This window comes from Nyctereutes procyonoides, unplaced genomic scaffold (assembly GCF_905146905.1).
Source record: "Nyctereutes procyonoides isolate TBG_1078 unplaced genomic scaffold, NYPRO_anot_genome, whole genome shotgun sequence".
NCBI classification, from domain to species: domain Eukaryota; kingdom Metazoa; phylum Chordata; class Mammalia; order Carnivora; family Canidae; genus Nyctereutes; species Nyctereutes procyonoides.
Genome location: NW_026575131.1, coordinates 3,322,501 through 3,341,305, shown reverse-complemented (window position 1 = coordinate 3,341,305; position 18,805 = coordinate 3,322,501). Strand labels below are relative to the sequence as shown.

The 18,805-nt window shown below is 51.0% G+C and overlaps 1 protein-coding gene across 4 annotated transcripts in view; it reads left to right on the top strand.

Annotated features, from left to right (window-relative positions):
* IQSEC1 (IQ motif and Sec7 domain ArfGEF 1) overlaps positions 1 to 18,805 on the top strand; it is a 376,008-nt gene that overhangs the window by 261,003 nt on the left and 96,200 nt on the right. Inside the window, exon 1 of one of the 4 annotated variants that reach the window (XM_055342631.1) lies at positions 1,613 to 1,686. The exons of the other annotated variants lie outside the window; for them this stretch is intronic. The gene's annotated coding sequence lies outside the window, so the exon portion shown is untranslated. Of the gene's footprint in view, positions 1 to 1,612; positions 1,687 to 18,805 lie in introns of those variants that run through there. 4 annotated transcript variants of the gene reach the window in all.

The following is an 18,805-nucleotide window of genomic DNA, read 5'->3' as shown; positions in this document are numbered from 1 at the left end:
CATGACCTGGGGGTTCAGGAAAGGCCTCTCCTGGCTGCCCACTGGCTGCCAGCCACACAGACCAAATGGGGTCTGTTCACACGATGGAATGCTACACAACCATGAAAAGGAGTGAGGTACTGGTATTTGTCACGACACAGAGCCACTTTGGAAACATGCTGAATGAGAGAAGCGGGTCACAAAAGACCACTGAGCATGTGGACATCCACAGTAGACAAGCCCGCATGGACAGGAAGTAGAGTAGTGATTGCTAGTGGCTGGGTGAGGGGGGCACTGGAAGGGCTGCTTAATGCAAACGGAGTTTCTTTTGGGGGATGATGAAAATGTTGTAATCTTAGATTGTGATGTGTGCACAACTCTGTGAATAGATGGAAAGTGTTGTACATGCTGAATAGGTGGATTTTATAGAATATGAATTATATCTCAATAAAACTGTTTTAAGGAAAAGAAAGCAGCAAGAAAGGCCTGTCTGAGGGAGTGACATTGAGTTGAGAGTGGCGGGAAGGAAGGAGCTTATGAAGCCTTGAGGGAGAGCATTCCAGGCAGAGGGAACAGCAGGTGCAAAGACCCTGAAATGGGAGCACACCTGGTGTGTTTGGGGAGCATGGAGCAGGCCCAGCAGGGGTCCAGGAGGGAAGGACTGTGCAGTTCCCAAAGTCTGGCAGTGTTGGGTCCTTGTGGGGAGTTGAGTTTACTCAGATGGGGAGAGCAGAGCAGGGTTTCAAGCAGGATAATGACATGATGTGCTTTCTGTTTTAAAACAATCACTGGAGCTGCTGTAAGGAAATGAGACTGCGGAGAGGGAGGGGTATGTGGGCGGGGTGGGGGGGGAACGTGACACCAATCAGGAGGTAGTGGCCACTGTCTAGGAGAGACACAATGATTGATACCCAAAGGAGGCAGGCTGGCAGATGATGGCAGTGGGAACTCAGAAGGGAACAGATCACTCCCAGATGGGGATGAGGAGGCTTCCTGGAGGAGGGGCCCAGACAGGGCCTCCGGGAATAAGGGTGGGCCAGGCAGAGAGGTGGTGGTGACAGGGTTCTGGGGAGGCAGGGTGGTGGGGAGGGCAGCAGCCTTGTGGGAGTGGGGAGCTGAGTGCATGGAGGCCATAGGGCGCTGAGGTTGGAGGTCCCGCCCCTGCCACCCCAGTCTCCAATGGGCAGGGCAGGAGCTGCTTGCAGAGTAAGTAGGGCAGCGTCTCTCCGGGGCCACCTGTCACGTGCCTTTGTCCCACCTGTTCAGGCTGGGCCTTGGTGAGACCTTTCGCGCCTGGTGGCCAGAGCCCCAGGCTGGGCAGGCATGCTGAACAAAGCAGCCTCACCAGAAACTCCAGTGACCCTGAAACGCGATCGGCCACACGAGACTGGCCAGGGAGGGAGCTGTATTATTTATTGACCAGAGCTTCTGGGGCCTGCCTGCTGAGGCCACTGGGACTGGCCAGACCTTGAAGGCGCTTCCCTGGGCAGTGAGCCTCTGGGGCTTATTCAGAGGTGGGTGGGGGCCCCAGAGTGCCCACACCCTCTCCCCAGGGCGTGGTTTCCTTGATGCTGGCTGAGCAGGGAGGAAGTCAGACGTCAGGCCCTGCAGTGGGGAGGGCCCAGAGCTTGTCCCCTGGGGCCTTGGAGACAGGCAGGCAGGGCCCTGGGGCTCCAGAAGGACCTCCGCCCTCTCCCCTCTGACACTGTGAGTACCAATCACCTAGGCTGGGGGAGGGGGAGAGTCTCGGCCACCTGAGAAGCCTGGGAGGGCCTTGCTGATTGTCTGGGCAGCCTGCTGTGGCAGGGTCTCTGGGGCTCTCACCAGGGCATTTGAAGTTTCTCGAAACAGACTTCTCCTCATTGGCTGGATGACACAGAGACCCTCCCCGGGCCCAAAGGACCTCAGGTGTTCCCCACCCCCGCAGCTGCCTAGTAGGGCAGCTTCAGCTATAGGAGGGAAGTTCTTTCACTCCCCTGGGCATTTAGACCAGCCCCAGGCCCTAGTGGGGGTGGAAAGTCCAGGACCCCTTGAACACCCAGGCTGGTTGGTCCTAGGCCTGGGGCCCTCACAACCACCCTGAGAATGAACAACCTCCATTTTCCAGCCAACTAAATTGAGGCCCACGGAGATTGCACATTTGCCAAGGACCCCTGCAGTGTAGTTGGTGCAGTTTCTTTCTTTTCCCTGCTGCTACCGCCTCACCCCACAGAGCATAAATTGCACGAGGAGGCCTGGCACAGAAGGAGCAGAAGCTTCTTTCCAAAGTGATCCAGAGTAGAATCTTGAGGATCTGCAGATCCCCAGGGCTGGGAGGGACTTCAGAGACAGCCCTCAGGTGGATGAGCAGCTCAGGACACACAGAATGAGGGGGATTCAGTGAGCCTCTTGGGTACTGTCCCTTGGGAAATCCCCTTTAGTAAGATGGGGGGCCTGGGGCCACCTGCCCGTCAGGGAGATTCCCCTACTGCGTTCTGCTTCCCCATCTAACCTCACTGCGGCCCTGGAAAGGAGAATGGCTATCACCCTTGGTTATGTAGAAAGTCAAGCATAGAGATGTTGAGATATCTGTGTGATGTCCCACAGCGGGTGTAAGTTGGGAACTGGGGCTTGAACCCAGAGGGACTCCGAGCCCCTCAGTGCATCATATGGTCTCTGTGTGAGGTGGTGGCGGTGGGGAGGGGGACAGGGGTGGATGATCCCATGACTGTCCCATTACTAGGTCTCATTTTTCCCATCTGTGGCGGGTTGGACTCCAGTGCTGAGGAGGGGGCTGTCTGCCCCACTGGCCTGCAGGAGCTGGGGTTGGGGTCAGGCCAGGCTTGGCTGCAGGACTGAGAGCTCCTAGGTTGGCCCTCTGTTCTCAGGTTGACAAAGCCTTCTTCCGACACATCGATGGAGGCCCACTGAGCACCCCAGTAATCCAGGGGGCCCTGGGAGGACCCCAGACGGTCAGGCAGCTCAGAGCACGGGGCTCTGGCCTCCATCTCTGTGGTCTCCTGCAGCAACCTGCCCTTTGTCAGACTCCAGGGTACAAACTGGGGAGCCTGGACAGATGGGTGCCAGCACCTGTCCTGGGGGTAGGGCGGAAAGAGCATGACCAGGAGCCAGGACAGCTGGGCTCTGCGGCAGGCGCTTCTGTGGGCTCACCTGGGATCCAGACAAGCTCCTTCTCTCATCAGGCCGTGGGTGCTCCCCTGTGACCAGCCAGGTGGAGTCGGGAGCCCTGAAGTGATCTGTGACTCCTTGCAGGGTTTCAGGCTCATCATTCATGAATTCAATCCTTGGACAAACTTACTGAGTCCCTGCTGTGTACCAAGCCCCACCTTGTCTCTGGGGCTACAGAAGTGATAAACCAGAGCTGGAGCAGCAGGAGGGGGTAGACAGCAGGGGAGGCATACCTGGTTGGGTGTGTTTTGTTTTCATAGATACTTATCCCCTATTAGGAAATAAAGCCAGCCAGCATACCAGATTCATGATTTCATAGATACCAATGCTTGGGATGAGCAAAGCTAACAAAATTAAGAAGCCAGCGGATCTGAAGTTAAATTGGGGAGCAGGCGATGGGCAGGGAGGGCTGGAGTTGTGTGCAGGCTGTGGGCCCCTGAGGCTCTACACAGAGGCGGGGCAGGCAGGGGCTGAGCTTTGCTGTCTGCCGAAGGGCAGTCCAGGCTTTGAGGAGTGATGTGGGGCTTCCACAGATGCTCCTTCCCCAGAAACTTCTGTAAGTTCCCAGACCAGCTCCACTTACAACGTGACCCTCTTCAGCTTGGCTCTGCTCAGATGAGTCTTTTACACCTGACAGTCACACTGGGCTTCTTCCGACCCTCCGAGCATGCTGCCACTGTGTAGATGTCAGAGTCCAGCAAGTCCTGGTTTGGGTCCTAGCTCTGTGCGCCTGCCCGGGTAAGTCAAGTCAAGTCACAGGCCCTCCCTGAGCCTCCAGCTGCTCGAGCATGAGAGATTGTTTCATGGCACCAGATAAACTCAGGTTAATGGGCCCTCTCCTCCTGTCCCTCCCCTGCCACCAGGGTTTTCCTGAGGCCTCTCCCTGGGGATTGAGTTGGGATGGGACACAGAGACCAGGAAACGAACTCGGGCTCTCCTGTCTCTCTGGGGGCCTGCCAGTCTCATCCTGTCAGAAGCCCCCTCCTCTGGGCTCCGAGTGAGCAGAGGTCGTGCAGGTCTCCTATCCCCATCATTAGAGCTAGAGCAACTTGGCCTTCAGAACCCCACACAGATGTGGGATTACTGCTAAGATGCGAAGGCCTGGCCAGGCATCGACAGGGTGTGTGTGCAGCAACCCCCTCTCCCGCCCCGAGCTGGGGAAGGGGTCTGAGCACAGCATCTGCAGGCAGTCAGACAGGTGAGGGCAGGTAGGAGGGCCATTACCACAGCCTCCACTCAGAGTCCTTTATGGGCCAGGCCAGTGTGACGTCACTTGGGCCTTCCTCCTGAGTCTTTGAGGGATGGGTCATGAGCCCCCGTTTGAGGGATGAGCAAACCAATGCCCAGAAATCCACATCAGTGTGATTTCAGCTGCCTCTGGAAAAGAGGTAAGAGGAGTCTGGCCAGGCAGAGTGGGTTGTCCAGGCTGTAGCCAGCATGTGGGGAGCATGTTGTCAGCTGGGACTTGGACACTAGGGCCATGAGGCAGGCTTCCGGGAAGGGTCAGGCTGCTGAAGAGGGTTTAAAGCCTAAACTTTGGTGTGAGTCTCAATTCTGCTACCTTCTTAGCTATTTGACCTCAGATTAGCCTCAGTTTAGCCTCAGTCTGTCAGTGAGGACCCTTCTAGTTGCTGGTGACAAGAAATCCAAGTCAAACAGGCTTAAGCAGAAGGAGGGCTTCAATGGTTCATGAAACGGAAAAGTCTGGGGAGTAACTACCTTCAGGAATGGCTGGATCCAGGGATTCAATGTATGTAATACATTTGTACTTGTCAACTCTCAGCTCTGCCTTCCTCCCTACTGGCTTCATTTTGAAGCAGGGCTGCTCCATGTGGGTTCCCCAGCTCCATGCTTGGCATGTAGGGAATGCTCCCCAACAGCAACTGGCCAGCTTCAGGGGCCAGGCTGCCATGAGCAAACACATTGTCTCTGTCTTAGGGATGTCGACAGTGCCCTGGGGGAGGTGGGACAAGAACAGAGGAAGTTACCATAAAGGGTGAGCAGAGCTGAGACCATTGTGCGCTCCACAGCCCGTGAGAGATCACAGGAGGAATGTCAGAATTCATATCTGGATGGGTTCCTCTGTCTTCCTAGAAGAGATGACAGCTGAACTAGATTTCGAAGGCAAAGGAGGAGTTGGCCTATGGCATGAAAAGTAAGGGAGCAGGAGCCATAGGGTTCAGATTGCTTCAGGACCCACACACAGTGGGGCTGGCCAGGCTGTAGAGATCTCAGTGGGGCTTAGAGGTCAGGATAGGTGGCGGGGGTTGGAGGTGGGGGCAACTGACGCTACATGTGGATGAAAGATGGCTCTGGCTTTGAGGCAGTGAGGACAGGAAAGAATGAGCACTTAGTGAGCACCTACTGTAGCACTTAGTGAGCCTGCAACTTTCCATAGGTTGCCTCCTTCCGGCTCCACCACAGACCCTGGAGGCACCTCATCCCCATTCGGCAGAGAATGGAACAAGCGCCAGAACAGAATGCCTTATCTAAATCAATCAAAGGTTTTTCCCCCACAAACGTCAACATTTGGACTTATCAATGGGCCAGGCCCAGTGCCTCTGACTGGCCATTAAGAGGCTACTGGGATACCGCCCATGGCAGGGACATAGGGGGAAGTTACTGTGTTCAAAACAGCTGCGTTTTGAAATACCTTCCCAGCAGACTAACCACTAAGACTCCTATCACACAGGCAGCCGGAAGCACAGTAAATCTGAAACCTGGCATCTGCAACATGGGGGCACATCGTAGCCGGGGGTCAGGCGGGAAATGTGAAGCCAAAGACTCCCCTGCTGAAGTAGGTATGGAGAGCCACCTGCTCGCGAGCAACCAGAGGAAACCAGCTTGGTTTGGGCTTTAAGCAGCGAATTTTTAAACCACTTCTGAGCTGTCCCTCACTTGTAGCTGAGATAAGCCAGGGAGAAGAACATGGGTTGGGAGCAGGAAGATGGAGGGCCAGACCCCAGCTCCCCATTTGGTTGCTGTAACCCCTCTGAGCCTCAGTACCCTCATCTGTAAAGTGAGGGCATGCCCTATGCAACGACATAGACATAGTTCAATAAACGTCAATGGTCATTATCCCCAAGTAAAAGAAATAGTCTCAGTTTGATTATAACATTTTAAAAACTGCCATTTTCACAACCACAGATATAAGACAAATGAGAAATTGTCCGGTTCAGACTTTAAATCCCAACCCCAACCCCCACCCTGAGGGCAGGCACCTGGCCACCCAGCCCTGTGTCTGCTCATCAGGCTTCAGGTTCAAGAAATGTACTTGGTAAGAAAGGAAAGAAAAAGAAAGAAAGAAAGAAAGAAAGAAAGAAAGAAAGAAAGAAAGAAAGAAAGAAAGAAAGAAAGAAAGAAAGAAAGAAAGAAGAGAGAGAGAGAGGAAGGAAGGAAGGAAGGAAGGAAGGAAGGAAGGAAGGAAGGAAGGAAGGAAGGAATGTACTTGGTAAGTTAAAACCAAATTTTGAACTTGTCAAATCTTACTTGATCCAAGGTATTCATTTCTTAAATGAGGTGGCAAGACCAAGCTTTTTGAAAAGAAAAAAGAAAAAACTAGTGAACTGTACCCCAGTGATACAGCTAGAGAGTGGAAGGAGGCCAGAGGTAGGTGCCATCGACATTTCGGAGTGGTAGAGGGATATGGAGAGGAGGTTTCTGGGGAAGGTGACCCCTGAGCCAGGCCTGGAGTGTGATAGGAACCAGCCAAGTAGAGAGTAGGGGAGAATTTGGGTGGAACCTGTAGGTTTAGCATCTGAGGTGTGTTTGGGGAAGAGCCACCAGTCTTGGGTGGCATGGAGTCTGGGAAGGATGAAGATCAGGGTTGAGGCCCAAATGGAAGGCAGCTGGGGCCAAGAGCCCAGAATGCTGACTCAGTGGACACAGAGGAGCCCTCGGGGAGTTTTAAGCAGGGAGGCCGTATTAACCAGCACTCTTTCGGTTGAACCTGATAAAAACAAACAACAAAAATAGATAGTCTCAAGCCAAAAGCTGAATTTATTGTCTTCTATTTGTGTCACAGTAAGGACTTCAGATACAGTGTGATTCAGCGGCTCAAACTCTATCTCCAAACACTTTTTCTCCACATCTTTTTCTCTCTCTCTTTTTTTTTTTATCTCTCCTGACTTCTTTTTCAGGAAGCCTCTCTCTGCTGGTGGTGGCTCCAGCAGCCCCAGGTTTATGGTAGTCTTGTAGCTGCTGATGCCAACAGAAACAGTGCCAACAAAACTCCCAGAAGAGACTCTCGGGGGTCCAGCTTGTGTCATGTGCCTATCCCTGGACCCGCCACTCCGGTGAGGGGGTGAAATAGTATAGAGTTAGGGATGGAACCGGCTGACATGAACTAAATTCCCCAGAGAACATCAGGATGCCTCACCTGGAGTGAGGAGGAGGCTGGGCAGGCAGAAGCATCCAGCATTCATCACTGGGAGCTGAGAAGACCTGCCAGGCGCTGCACTAGGTGACCTGGTGTGTGGCATCCCTTTGTGTCGGCCCTGTAAGATAGTTTCTTATGATCCCTGTTTTGCAGATGAGAAAATCAAGGCTTAGGGATGTAGAGTGGCTTGCCCAAGGTCACACCATTAGCAAATGGCCTCAGACCCCAAATCTGCTGGACCCAAAAACCCAGGTTCTTAAGCATCTGCTCCACTGCCTTGGAGGCACCAGATCCAAGCTCGAAGAGAGTGCCCTGGGAGCTTGAATGGAGGACAGAGTGGAGGGGAGAGACCAAAGGCAGAGGATGGGGCAGGATGCTGGTGCCACACAGAGGGGAAGGGAAGGGGCCCTGAGAGATAGAGGTGCGGTGTGTCCCAATGCACTATCAGCCCTAGCTTTCGTTGTTTTCTTATGTAGATAAAGAACTTGATCTAATCAGCAATATGTATGTATGCATACACACAGGCACACACATAAGTGTGCTAATTATTTTGCTTCCTGGTTTCTGTTTCGGGCAATCTTAATAGGAGGATGCAAGGTTCGAGGGTCCTGGGCCTGGGGGCTGGACTTCTGTTCATGCTATGGGCACAGGGGCATTTCCTGGGGAATTTCCGGAGGAAGTGGTCAAAAGGTTGTAACCACCCATCTGGCTCAGGGCCAGGGTGGGATGGGGAAACAGCCATTCCTCACTTCCCTTTTCAGCCCTAAGGCATCCCAGGCAGGAGTCCTGCCCCCCTGATGACATCACTCACATCAGAGATCATTCTGCCCACACTCTCATTGCTCAAAGGGAAGACCGAGGCAGTGGGGCGCAGCACACCTTAACTTTGTCACCTCCATGTGGGGAAGTCTGGTAGCCTGAGTACCCAGCCTAGATGGGCTACTGCTTTGCTGTATGACCTGGGGCAAGTCACAGAGGTGCTCTGGACCTCAGTTTTCTATCTGTAGGATGGATCTGTAATTACCTTCTAGACTGAACAAATGAACAAAGCTTGGAAATGTACCTGGGCCAGAGCCTGGCAGGTGTCAGTCGACATTGGCTGTTAGTTACAGTTTGTCCCTTTGCAAAGCGAGCTCTCCTTTGTGCAGCTGTAGATCCTAAGAAAGCTGGGCCCAAGGCCCAGGTTTCTTTCTTTCTTTCTTTTTTTTTTTTTCTCTAAGATTTATTTATTTGAGAGAGAGAGAGCCTGATCACAGGAGCCCGAGCGTGAGGGAGGGAGGCTCGCAGAGGGAGAGCTGGGGAGAGAATCTCAAGCAGACTCCCCACTGAGCTCTGATCCCAGGACCCTGAGCTCATGACCTGAGCCAAAACCAAGAGTCAGGTGTTCAACCGACTGAGCCACCCAGGTGCCCCAAGACCCAGCTTCCTATGTATCAGCTGTGCAGCCCTGGGCAATCACTTTACTTCTCTGGGCCTCAGTTGCCTTATCTAGAAAATGGCTTACTAATCACCACCTCAGGGATCTCTGAGAAGATTAATAGAACGCCCAGCCCCCAGGATGGGATTTTCTGATGTGTCTCCTTCCCACTGGGCAGTCAGACATCTTTCCTCCCCCATGGCTCCTCTCCCTGCCCTGGGAGTGTACCAAGTGAGTTATTCTATGAGTAAATCATTCTGCTAGTGTCTACTGAGCACCCACTATCTGCCAAGCACTGCTGAAAGCGGTGAGGAAGTCAAAGATCCCCTCCCCCTGGAGCTACCTGGGGCAGAGAGACAGGAAATAAGTAAGCAAACAACTGAAGAAGATACTTGCAGACATGGCAGTGGAGAAGATAAATGGGTTGGTGTGGGGGAGAAAGACTTGGTGGAGGCCACTTCAGTTGGATGGTCAGGTACCAGAGGGCATTAGAGGAGGAGGGCACCAGAGGACGAGGAGGCGGCCAATAGAGATGGGGGATGGGTCTGCTGGTAGAGGGAGATGCAGAGTGGACAGCCACCAGGGAATCCAGACTCAAAGGAGAGAGGGGCTGGGGCTTTGAGCACCCCCTCCCAGGGAAGGGGGTCTCGGTGGGCCTGTGTGAGAGCCTGCGGGTTGCTGTTGGGGAATATTCCACATCACTCGTTAAGCGTTTGCTGGAGGCAGGGCCAGCTCAGACCCACCTGTGAATGATGATGGGGGGATGAGGATGGGGGAGGGAGGACGTGTCCAGCAGCCTGGTGGTCACACGCCACCTCTCCCGCTTGGCCTTGGAGCCTCAGACGGAGGGTGCAGGTGGTGATGGTGGTGAGGATCCACAGGGACAGGCAGCTGGGTTCAGCCCCAAGCTTCAGAACCTCTAAGAAGCATATAAGTAACCATATTTCACCTTCAAGTACAGACACAACCTCAGCCCAGACTTCTCTGTGCCCAAGACAGGCCATTGCCCCTCGCTGCAGCCCTGGCCTCTCTGGAGAGACAGAAACACAGATAAGCACATCAGCTGTTGTTCAAGGAGCATGGGCGTGCACCGGGCACCGTTGGGCTCTTTCCACAGATCTTGTCCTCATCTGGTGTGTCGTGTTGTCACGACGGGCTTTTCAGCGCTGGGTGGGTCTATGGGACGTGAATGAGAGGTGGTATGGGAAGACTTTGTAGCTGGATTCTATGATGACTTTGCATAGGAAACATGGACTTCTTTCTGTCAAAAAAAAAGAAAAAATCTAGTGCTGAAATCCTAAAGATGTCTGTCCCTAAAACATCCTGCCCTGGTTTGGGTGCTGTCGAAGCTGGCTCGTTCGTGGGTATAAAAAGCAGGTGGTGGCCATGGCACACTGAAGTCCCCCGGCTGAAGGGGAGACACACCCACGAACCCAAAGGGGGGGGGTCTGTTTTTCTGTAGCACTCGTAACAGCCCCACTTCATGGAGGGAGAAACTGATAGTGAGGTCAAGTCCCTTGGCTGAGTTCATTCAGTCATGTCACGGTTGGGGGTCTGAACCCAGGCTGGCAGGACCCAGAGCTTGCAAGAGTTCCACAACATGCATTCCCGTTCTGTCCACCTCAGCAGTGAGAGCAGAGGTGCTCATGGAGGGATCAGCACCTTCCTGGCCCACCGGAAAGGGCTGGATGTGTTATAGAAGTGTGGTGTCCCTGCTCTCTCCCATGGCTTCCCCCCCGTGGCAGCATAGAAAGCCAGAGCCAAAAGGCCTCTAAGAAACCAGCAAGCCATTGTCCCAGGGGCCAGGGGATTCTGTGAGCTCGGCCAGGCTAGGGGTGTCAAGGTAGATCCCATGGCAAGCTTAACACACCAGGAGGGACACCTGGGTGGCTCAGTCGGTTAAGCATCTGCCTTTGGCTCAGGTCATGATCCCGGGAGTCCTGGGATGGAGCCACACATCTTGCTCCCTGCTCAGCGGGGAGCTTGCTTTTCCCTCCCTCTGCCACTCCACCTGCTTGTGCTCTTGCTCTCTCTTTGTCAAATAAATAAAATCTTTAAAAAACAAAAACAAAACACACTTGCTGGCTGGAATGTGGGCTGCATCAGAACTGGGACCCAGAATTGAGCTTTTCTTTGGGAATTGGAGAGTTGACCAGAGTAGTGGGTCAGATAAGTGGAGAGGTGTTCACATGCTTCCCATGCTGGCATCTGTTGTCCTCCCCGGGGGGCAGCTGGTCCCCAGCTGGTGCCCCCACTACTCCATCATCCAGAGGGTGGATATGGCTGCTGGGCCAGTTATGGGAGAAGAGCCCCATCTGCTGCCTCTGGACAATATGTCTACTGAAGGTGCAGTCCTTTGCAGACAGTTCTTGGACCCCTGTCCCCCACCCCCATCCTCATTGCATGAAGATATGTGATCCCTGTTTTGTGGCAGCTTCCTGCCGGCTTCCCCTTGAGTTGGGAGTTGGAGGAGTGTCTGTGGGATGTCTGTTGCCCTCAGGGTGGGGAGCCAGATAGCAGGGAAGACCAAAAAACTGGATCTGGGAGAGGACAGGGCCTGGCAAGGGTGACTTTGGCCAAGTGTCTTCATAAATGCGCCAGGAGTGAGATGTGGCTGATCTAAATAGAAACCTTCTGCACCTGGGCTCATGCAGTCTTGCCTGTGACTAGCTGGAGCCTGCCTGACCCACAGTGCAAACCTCGAGGCATCTCCCCAAGGTTGCCCCCCTCCGGCCCCACTCGTCTCCATTCTGTTTAAAGGGCAGAGAAGTCCCCTGGGGGTCTCAGAGATTGCTCTTGGACCCTTGGGCCCCCTGCCCAGGGTCCAGGGAGTGCTTTGGGGCCGTGGTTCTGCTCTTGGGGCCATGGGCTGGCCCTGAGCGGACACCCCCAGACAGTCTCACTGATGAGTGTAGTGCACCTGTTTCACTTAGCTGTGTAACAGAGCACTCAAAATGTAGTGACTTACAACAGCAAAGATTTCTTACATGCATGAGGGTGTGGGCTGGGAAATCTGGGTGGCTCAGTCGGTGACAGGGCTCACTCCTTTGCTGCACTCAGCTAGAGGGCCCGCTGGCCCTGGAGGGCCCAAGGTGGCCCCACTCACATGTCTGCAATTGGTGCTGGGGGGCCTCAGTTCCCCACTACATGGCCCCTGACCCGAGTGGGCAGCCAGTTTCTGCACATGGGGTCCCATCTGCTCCCCTCCATGTGGCCCTCCAGGGAGCAGCCAGCCTTCCCTCCACTGAGGTCCAAGGGCAGCGTTCCCTGAAGACGACTATGGAGCTGCAGGCCTCTTAGAGCACAGCCTTGGAACCGGCCCAACCTTCACTTCTGCCACGTTCGATTATACAAAGAAATCACGTGGCCAAGAGGAAGGGAAATAAACTCTGCTCTGGGTGGGGATGGAGGGGACAAGCCCCACAGGAGAGGGGCCTGGGCCATATTTTGTAATCAGAGTGTATGTATCATTAGGCTTTTGCTGGGTTCTTCTCTCCCAAACGTTAGGGTGAGCAAAGCAAATTCTAAAGTCGTTGTATACAAAGCCCCAAACCAGCCTGGAGAAATCACCCTCGAAGACCTGTCGGTTGCTCATAACCTAGCTTGTATACCTGGCTTATACACCCCGCCCCACAGGGAGCTCTGTGCCCACCGGAACCGTGTGGTTCCCGAGCCAGACCAGGCGAGAGAACCCAGGCTTGCCCCGGCATGCCAGCCTTTGTGGTGAGCAGGGGCCCCCAGAGCCCTGCAGGGCGTGCAGGGGGTCCAAACCACTGCTCGCCTTTGGTGGCTCCATCCCCTGTTATTACTCTTAAGCCCGTAGAGCTGCACTGCCCCAGACGGGACCCACTAGCCATGTGGGGCTATTTTAATTTTTTAACGAGTTAAATAACATTTTTAAGAATTCAGTCCCCCATGCACCCTAGCCACGTTCCACGTGCTCAGTGGCCACACAGCTAGCAGGTGGAGAGCCAGGAGTCAGCCGGCCTGAGCGCGGCTCTGCCCCCTTTGCTTAGCTGTCCTCCTCCCGGTCCACCTCCGCGGTCATGCAGGCCCTGTGCTGGCTGCTTGGGACCCCAAGGGATTTGACCGTATCCCAGTTGCCGCTCTTGATGGGGGCTCCTAGTCAGCTGGGGGCGGGAGAACTGCTAACACAGGGTGCCAGGGTGTGAGCAGGCCGGCCCAGCTGAGCATCCCTGTGGCCCCTGGCTCTGGCCCACCTTGTCCTCAGGACAGTCAGGACCCAACGTGTGCTGAGCGGGAAGCCCTGGGGCCACTCCCTCTGGCACAAGCCCCTTGCTCCCACCCTGTCCTCCTCACCATGAAGTAAGGGGGGGCTCCAGGTGCACTCCCCAGGCTTTTCCAGTAAAAGCAGGATGCCTTTACATCACCAAAATGCCTGAGAAACCTCCCATCCCCTTGGTTAGTATCCATGGCTGAAAAATTACAATAAGCCACCGAGAACCCATTTCAGATGAATTTGAAGTCTATGAATTTTATTCACAACAGCTTCTATTTTGGCTGAAAGATGTTAATGTGTGAAACAGTATTTGTTTGGTCTACCAGCAGTCTTGAGTGTGCATATGGGATGTAAGATCCCCTAAAATAATTCAGGGGCTCTTGGCTTGGGAATCCCCGAAACTTCCAAGATCAGAAGGGGGGGCACCGTATGGTATCGGCATGGCCAGCACTTTGGCTAGCACCATGCTGGTTTTTGTGGTGTAGGGGAGTAATTTTCTCCCTCGACACCCCGTGCCCCCATTCCTACTCCCCTCCACACTCACAGCCTGCAGCTACCCTCCCTACCAGCCATTCTTCAGGTTCTGTTCCGAGCTCTACCGATCTGAAGTTAACCCAGCATTTTTTCCTGGTCCCTTTGGGCTGTGGGCCCCAGTGTCCAAAAGCTGTGACCATATTTTCTATGGGGACAGAATTTGACTTCCTTATAATCCACGGGAACAGAAATGATTCAGACACTAATCCCTGCCTTCCAGACTGGGGCAGAGCTGAGGGGTTTCCACACCCCTTCCTCCTCCTATGGGACCCTCCCCTGATGCTAGCTGAACATCAGGGCCACAAGGGCAGGGACATTTGTGTGCGTCTGGCTCCCAGCTGATCCCTGGCAAACAGTAAGCACTCAGTTATTTGTCGGGTGAGTGAATTAATGAATTAATGCAATCTGAGGGGCATGTGGTCATGTGTCCCAACCCTGCCCTCTGGCTTCTTGCTGTCTTTTTTTGTGGGGGGGGGGCGGGGGGGGTGTTCCAGAGACATGTGATGAGTAAGGGGCCACCCCTGATAGGAGTTGTGTTCGCAACTAAATTGGTGCTTTTTCTCCCTTTAACGTCCATGGATTTATTCTCAGGGGTCTTCAGGTTCCATGTAATAATTTTTTTTTATGTGTGGATTCTTTATAATTTCAGTTTTCAGGAAGACTCACAAGAATAATACCAAAAAATAAAATAAAATAAACATTCTCCCCTGTATCCTTCACTCAAACTCATTATTACTAACATTTCACCAAATTTTGCTCTTTCACAATATTTTCCCCCCAGAACTATTTGAGAGGTCACTGCAGACACGCAACATGATGACTTTTACTCCTGAATAATACTTCAGCGTCTGTTTCCTAAGAACAAGAACATTCTGTTACGTAAACATGGTTCAGTAACTCAATTCAAGAAGTACAACATTGACACAATACTGGGATCTAATATACAACTTATAGTCACCTGTACCAGTTATCTCAGGAATGTCCTTTGTGTCAAGTTTTCTCCTAATCCAGATCTTACATTGCATTTGGTCACCACTCATTCTTTAAAGCTTTATAAAGATGTAACTGACATCCCACAAAAGTCCCTTGTTTCAAGCATACAGTTCTGTGATTATTGGAGATATTTACAGAGTTGGTATAAACGTCACAATTTCATTCTAAATTATTTACATCACCCTGAAAAGAAGCCTCATCCCTAGTTTCCATCAGGGCTTTGTCCTGCTTCTGACAACCACAAATCGACCTCTTATCTCTGTAGATAGGCCTTTCTGACATTTCGTTATAAATGGAATCATCCAATATTCATTCTTGTGTCTGGCTTCTTTCATGTTGGCATAATGTTTTCCAGGTTCATCCATGTTGTGGAATATAGCAGTACTTCATCCCTTTTTATGGCTGAATAATAGTCCATTGTATGGATAGACCCAGCTGATGGACATTTGGGCTGTTACCATTCTGGGGGCTATTATGAATAATTCTACTATGAATATTTGCATACAAGTTTTTTTATGTGGACATATGTTTTCATTTCTCTTGGGTAGATATCTAGGAGTAGAATGGAGAGGTCATAGGGTAACCCTGCATTTAACTTAAGAAACACCCAGCTGTTTCCCCAAAGTGATGGCACCATTTTACATTCCCACCAGCAGTGTCAGAGGATTCTGATTTCTCTGCATCCTCACCAACACTCGTTATTGTCTGTCCTTTTGATGATATGCCATCTGAGTGGGTGTGAGGTGCTATCTCACTATGGTTTTGATTTGCATTTCTCTGATGGCTAGTGATGTTCAGCATCTTTTCATGTGCTTGTTGGCCATTCCTGTATCTTCTTTGGTGAAGTACCTAATTCAAACCTTTTGCCCATTTTTTTTTTTTTAGTTTGTTGTGTTATTATTGAGTCACAATTCTTTTTTATATTCTAAATACAAGTCTTTGTGGGGTGTTTTGCTTTGTTTTGTTTTTTGGTTATATGATTTGCAAACATTTTCTCCCAGTCTATGGTTTAATTTTTTGCTTTCTTGATGATGTCTTTTGAAATATAACAGTTTTTAATTTTGATAAAGTCGAATCTATTAAGTTTTTCTTGTATTGTTTATGTGTTTGGTATCTAAGAAAAATATCTAAGATATGTTTATTTTTATTTTAAAGATTTTATTTATTTATTCATGAGAGGCACAGAAAGAGAGGGAGAGAGAAAGAGGCAGAGACACAGGCAGAGGGAGAAGCAGGCTCCATCCATGCAGGGAGCCTGATATGGGACTCGGTCCCGGGACTCCAGGATCACACCCTGGGGCGAAGGCAGGTGCTAAACCGCTGAGCCACCCAGGGATCCCCAAATCTAAGATATTTTTATATCTAAGAAATCATTTCATATCTAATAAATTAGACCTTGCCTAACCCTAGGTCACAGTGATTTACTCCTATGCTTTCTTTTAAGAGCTTTATAGTTTTAATTCTTACATGTAGATCGTTGATCATTTTGAGTTAGCTTTTGTGTATGATAGGAAGAGTCCAAATGCAATGCATCCTTTGCATGTAGATAGACCACTGTCCCAGTGCTATTTGTTGAAGAGACTGTTCCAATAAGTTCTCCTCATATCTTTGTAAAAAAATCATTTGACCATGATACAATTTTTTTAAATGTCACTTATATGAAGAGGACAGCTTCTTTTCATTTTAACAAAAGTATGTTCCAAACCATCTAGATGACTTTTTCTCTGAACTAACTAGATACATCAATTGTTTTTTTTTTACTGATTCATGATTTTTTTTCTTATTTATTTGTAAGAACTCTTTATATATTGAGGAACCAAGGGACTACTATGTGCAAATAATGTCGTGAAGTAGCACAGTGTGCTCAAAAGACATTAAGTATAGCTTGGCTCTGGGAGAAGCCACTGAAGATGGAGTGAGGCAGGAAGGCAGAAAGAAACCAGTTCTGATGCTAACCTGGGAAGCTTATGTAACTGAACCAAAGTGAGCTCGTTCCTTGGTGAGTCAGAAACTGCGCCAGGGTGAGTCGTCTCACAAAGAAAACTTTTCATTTGCAGCAAATAAGGAGATCACAGGAAATGGTTTCCAAAGCCCTGACTTTCTGAGAGAGGGTGAATGGGTTCCTTCAGTGTTAGAATGACTGTTTAGATAGGGAAGCCCTGTTATCCTATGTAAAGGCGGGCATAAGGTGGGGCATGTGCCTTAAGGAAACATGCCTCTATTTATGTTGTGTGTTATGGAAATGAGGCTGGAGCTCCTCCTTGGGCAGAGATGTTAGTATTATAATGAGGTGAAGGTAATGGTATGTCATACCAGAGGCCACTCCTCAGTCCATCTGTGTGGGTGTGAGTTGGGGTTTTAGCTCAAAAGGTTTGAGTTGTCTGAGCCATGGATGTCTTATGAGGACAGTCGCCATCACCTAAGGAGTGGTTTTGGGTTTCATTTGCCTGAGTTAAGAGGTAAACCGAAAAGAAGAGCTTAAGGGAAAATGTAAGACAAAGGTTAGTGGGTACAAGCACGGGAGTAAAAAATGTTAGGTCTTGGGGTCTAGCTGGTGACACTTAGACTTTATTCTACAGGTCACTGTGAGCCATAGAAGAGTTTCAAGCAAGGGAGGGATGTAATTAAATCTGTATCGTTGAAAACTGCTTTAAAGAAGAGATATAATGGGGACGCCTGGGTGGCTCAGTGGTTGAGCATCTGCGGGGTCCGGGATCAAGTCCCACATTGGGCTCCCTGTGAGGAGCCTGACTCTCCCTCTGCCTATGTCTCTGCCTCTCTGTGTGTGTGTTTCTCATAAATAAATAAATAAATAAATAAATAAATAAATAAATAAATAAATAAATAAATAAATAAATAAAATATTTAAGAGAGAGAGAGAGAGAGACATAATGGATGGAGGGAAGGGTTACAAGGGTAAATTGAGGTCAGAGAGTGCAAACCCTTGAATGTCCAGCTGAAGAATGTCAGGTTGGCTTGGTGGGCATTAGGGAGCCACAAAACATTCTGGGTGATGACCAGGCGTGAACCAGAGAGGAGGGGGATTGGAGAGCTGCCTATGAAGGTGAAAGGAGCAGGACTGAAGCCAGGGCTGATCTCTGGGTAGGGCAAGAGGTTCAGTTTCCCAGCCCACAGCTTTGCCCCACGACATCTCAACCCCACATGGGTGCCCGGTGCTGTGTCATCTGTCCCTGCTCCCCAGAGTTGACCTCTAACCCAGACAGATGGATGTTGCCAGGGGTAACCTGGAGAAGAAATATGAACCAAGAGTTTCCGGGCAGGGCACTGTGAATGGGAGAAGGAAGAAAGAACAGCATATTGGCATGCCAGGAGGGGTCTTAGAAGTCATGCAAGCTGCCATCCCCAGGGTAACTGACCCTTGGCCTCTGCTGCCATAGGTCCAAGGGTGGGGAGCCCCCTACCTCCCCAAGCAGCCATTCCATAGCTGGTTGGCTTATCTGGGGAGAAGGTCCTGGGGCTGGCATGGCATCAGTGCCGTAAGGAGCCTTGGAACTCTTATCTCGCACTTCCAATCCACTAGATAGAGAGGACCTTGAGGCTTAGAGGGACACCATCCTGCTCCAAGGTCACGTCGGGAGTTATCCCCAGCTTGTGTCAGAGCAGGCCCCAGAAACTCCCTGCCCAGCTTCACAAACGATTATTTTTTTCAACCTACTTTTCAAAAACCAGTAGTACATGCATATAGTGAAAAAGAAAAAAACACACACACATTTAAACAGAACATTTCAGTGAAAAGCCTGTCTCCTTTCCACCCTGGCCCCAATTCTCCATGCCATTCCTCAAGGCACCGCTGTTCCAGTTTCTTAAGCATCTTTGTCAGAGAGAATACATGCATGTGCCAGCAGGTATAGAAGACTCCTGTCTTTTTTATGTGGAAGGTAACACACCATACCCTGAACCACATCTTTCGTTTCCCACTAATCAGGGTTACCTCTGAGGGTGATCATTATCAATGCATCCCAGGACACAGTCCCAGCTTACGCGTCTTCATGCCATTTCTTCATCCCCTGCTGTTGGACATCAGAGGTGCTTCTCTGTTTGCTTACGCAGAATACTACTGGCTATCCTTGTATTT